A 4719-nucleotide genomic window follows, 5' to 3' on the forward strand; every position below is an offset into this window, starting at 1 on the left:
CTATGGACAAATTTTGTATAAATTGGTGGGTTACCTATCGGAAATTAAACACAGGTCGTTAGATTCAAAGTCGAAATGCTAACCACTACACCATAGAACCACTTGTTAAACTTTATTTTGGCAGCGATTTTGATAAGCGCCAACAACGCTGGATTTTGCAAAGCTAGAGGTCGTAGTATCTTTACAGACTTTCACAAGGTGTTTTCAACTTCTTTTATAGGTAATTGAACTTTTGAGTCCATGCAAATGATTGGTTGGATTAGTATCAGTTTGAGAAGATAGAGGAGAGAAGAGAGACTTTGTTAGAAACTTGTTAAGAATGAGAAATAGAAATAGAATTGGGATCGAAAGTATGAACTTCATTCAGGTTTACCACGTTTAAATAGGATACAAACTATCAACTAATACCTAAAAATAGAAAAAATATATATCTAATTAAATCTGGTAAATAAATAAAATATACGGTTAATCAAATCTATACTAACAACTCCCTAAATATCTAAGATATATTCTAACTAATTATCACGGCAAAATATCCTCTTAATACTCCCCCTCAAGTTGGAGAGTGTATGTCGATCACACCCAACTTGTCCTTCAAAAAGTCAAATTGCTGTCTTCCCAAAGCTCTAGTAAAAACATCTGCCAATTGCATTTTGGTCGAAACATGACACGGTTTGATGATTCCAGCTTGTAATTTTTCTCGAACTATATGACAATCTATTTCAATGTGTTTCGTACGTTCATGAAAAACTGGATTGGCTGCTATATGTAATGCTGCTTGATTATCACAATATAATAATGCTGGTTCGGACAGTGGAACATTCAAGTCTTGAAGAATGTATCTTAACCAAGTTAACTCTAAACAAGTATTTTCCATAGCTCGATACTCGGCTTCTGCTGATGATCTGGACACATTAGTCTGCTTTTTAGACTTCCAAGAAATAATTGAATTTCCGAGGAAAATGCAGAACCCAGAAATAGATCGTCTGGAAGTTCGACAACCACCCCAGTCAGAATCGCAATATGCCTGTAATCTTAAATTGTTTTCAGATGGCAGTAGAAGTCCTTGACCAGGAGTGCCTTTGATGTACCTCAGAACTCGAAGAGCTGTCTTCCAATGTGGTTTTCTTGGTTCATGCATAAATTGGCTAAGCATACGAACTGAATAAGCTATGTCAGGCCTAGTGACGGTCAAATATATTAATCTGTCAATCAACCGTCTGTATTTACTTGGATCATTCAACTTCTCTCCTTCAGTTAAAGAAAGTTTCAGATTTTGCTCCATAGGAAATTTGTCTGGACGTGCTCCTGTAAGACCTGTGTCTTGAAGGATGTCTAGAGCATACTTCCTTTGAGACATAAAAATTCCTTTTCTAGATTGAGAAAATTCAATGCCTAGAAAATATTTCAAATTTCCTAAATCTTTGATAAGAAATTTCTGGAGTAAACTAGTCTTGAGATATTGAATTTCTTCGAGATCATTGCCTGTCAACAGAATATCATCAACATAGATTAGAACTGCAGTGAAAGAAGTACCTTTACTCTTAGTAAACAAAGAGTAATCTGCTTTGGACTGAGTGTAGCCTGCATTTTGTATAGTTGTAGAAAATATGGAGAACCAATTGCGAGAAGCCTGTTTTAATCCATAAAGAGATTTATGGAGCCGACATACTGTATTCTCCCCCTGTCGGCGAAGACCTGGTGGTAAAGACATATAAACTTCCTCGTCTAGATTACCATGGAGAAAGGCATTTTGAACATCCAACTGATGGGTGAACCATTTTCGAGCAGCAGCAACAGTGAGTAAGCAACGAAGTGTAGTAAGTTTCGCTGTAGGGGAAAATGTTTCTGTGTAATCAATACCTTCAACCTGAGTGTACCCCTTTGCTACTAGTCGAGCTTTATAACGTTCAACAGAACCATCAGAGTTGTATTTAATTTTGTACACCCAACGACAACCAATAGCTTTATGACCAAGTGGTAGAGGAGCGAGAGACCATGTATGATTACGTTCCAAAGCTGCAATTTCATCATTCATAGCCTGCTGCCATAATGGGTCGCCAACTGCCTCGTCATAGGTTTTAGGTTCTGTCTGGGATGTAATAAGAGCTAGAAAAGCACGTTGAGTAAGAGAAAAACGAGAGAATGAAAGGTAATGATGAAGGGGATACCTGGTGCCAGTGCCGGGACTTGAGCTAGAGGTTAAATGATTGGCTCCAGAAGACATCTCATAATCCTTATGCCAAGCTGGAGGCTGTTTAGTACGAGTAGAACGTCGAAGTGGAGCTGATGTATCAGGTGGGATAGGATTGGAATTAGTGGGCGAATCTGGAGAAGGTGGAGGAGACGACGGAGTAGTAGGTGAAGGGATAGGAGGTGAAGGAGGAGTAGGAGGTGAAGGAATAGGAGGTGAAGGTGGAGGATGGATGTTTGAGTAGGATGGATCATGAAGTGGTACAACAGGAGTCGAAGGAGCTAATGTCGAAGTTTGTGAAGCTGATGAAAAAGGAAAATCATCTTCACAAAATTTGACATCACGGCTGATAAAGAATGTGTGAGATTGCATGTCATACAACTTGTAACCTTTATGACCACAAGGATATCCTACGAAAACACAAGGAGTTGCCCTAGGTTCAAATTTTTGCTTAGGATGTACTATAGTTGCATAACATTTACAACCAAAAACTTTAAGATGATGAAATGTAGGTGGTCGTTTGTAGAGTGCTTCAAAAGGTGTCTTGTTAGATAATAATGGTGATGGCGTTCTATTTATAAGATAAACAGCCGTTAAAATGCACTCTCCCCAAAAATTAAGTGGAACCTGTGACTGAAAAAGAAGAGACCTAGCTACATTTAGGATATGGCGATGCTTGCGTTCTACGACTCCATTTTGTTGTGGAGTATAGACACAAGTGCGCTGAAATTCAATACCACAAGAAGTAAAGAATGGTTGCAAAGATAGGAACTCAGTCCCATTGTCTGATTGAACTATCTTGATAGTAGTATGAAATTGAGTTTGAACGAATTTAACAAAGTTCATTAACAAATGATGTACTTCTGACTTATGTTGCATTAAAAAAACCCAAGTACATCGAGTAAAATCATCAACAATAGTGAGAAAAAAATGCAAACCAGAATGGGTAGGAATTTTATGTGGTCCCCAAACATCACAATGTATCAGATCAAAAGCAGAATGGGTTGTTATTGAACTTCTTGGGAAAGACAACCTAGTTTGTTTTGCTAACGGGCAGATACTACAATTATGAGAATAACTCGCATTATTAAGATGCAATTGATCAGCTAGAAATTTAAAACGAGAAAAGGAAGGATGACCTAGGCGTAAATGCCACAAATCAGATGACTGAGATACTTGATGAGCTGAAGACTTGATTGGAGATGAAGAAATATGATAGAGACCTCCAAATTGTTTACCCGAGCCAATCATCTTCCCCGTAGCCAAGTCCTGCATAACACAAGAATCAGGATAGAAGGTGACATAACATTTCAAGTTATTGGTAAGTTTGCTGATCGACATTAGGTTTAAATGGAATGAAGGCACACATAAAACGTTGTTTAATTTAAGGTTAGGGCTAAGGGAAATATTGCCAGTATGTGACACACGTGCTGTCTCTCCATTAGGCAAATTTATTGTAGACATGATGGCAGCCTTTGGTTCAGTCATAACAGAAGATTTTGATACTATATAATCCGTAGCTCCACTATCGAGAATCCATGAATTAGAACTCGCAGAGTTAATAGATAATGTAGATATGGGAAACAAACCTGCAACATTGATGTGATTGTCAGAATTACCAGAAGGGTGATGATTGATTGCAGATAAGGCTTGTGCTATCTGTCGTAATTGCTCAGAAGAAAAATTTGGAATGGAATTAGGTGACTGTTCTTCTGTATTCAACTGTGAAACATCGGCCATATTTGCAGATGTCGAACTTCCAGAATTATTTTTCTGTCGACACCGATCTTCTGTATGGCCCCTTCTATCACAAAACTTACAGTGAAACTTAAGAATTCGACACTCATTAATTGTATGACCACTTTTATTGCAGTGTTCACACAATTTGTCCTTGGCGAATTTTGAATATATTGTTTTCTTTTGCACTGCTGATGCAATCGAGATTTTCTCAGTAGGTTCGGAAGTTACCTGACGCTGCATCTCTTCTTGTACAAGTAATGAATAGGCTTGCCTCACATTAGGTAATGGAGACATCATCAATATGTTAGATCTCACCGTTTTATAAGACTAATTGAGCCCCATGAGCAATTGCATCAACTTGTCTTCTTCGCGTTGATCAATATGTATTTGACGTTGATTATAGGTAAATGGTGTGCGGTACGCTTCCAGTTCATCCCAGAGTGCTTTGAGCTTGGTGAAATATGTTGACAGTGCCATGGTTCCTTGTGACATCGTTGCTATCGAGTTTTGTATTTGAAAAATTGCTGGAGCATTCTTTTGTGAGAATTGATCGTGAAGATCAACCCACACTTGATGAGCTGTCTTGGCGTGAATAATGCCTTTAGCGATATCTGCTTCAACGGAATGAGTTAACCAAGATATTATCATACTGTTGCACTGATTCCAGAGTTCGAATTCGGTTGAATTTGCATCTTGGGACGGTTCCTAAATTGTGCCATCAATGAAGCCAATTTTCTTCTTGGCAATAAGAGCATGCATAACTGATTTACTCCAGGATTGATAAT

Source organism: Cucurbita moschata, unplaced genomic scaffold (genome assembly GCF_002738365.1).
Source record: "Cucurbita moschata cultivar Rifu unplaced genomic scaffold, Cmos_1.0 Cmo_Scf00065, whole genome shotgun sequence".
NCBI classification, from domain to species: domain Eukaryota; kingdom Viridiplantae; phylum Streptophyta; class Magnoliopsida; order Cucurbitales; family Cucurbitaceae; genus Cucurbita; species Cucurbita moschata.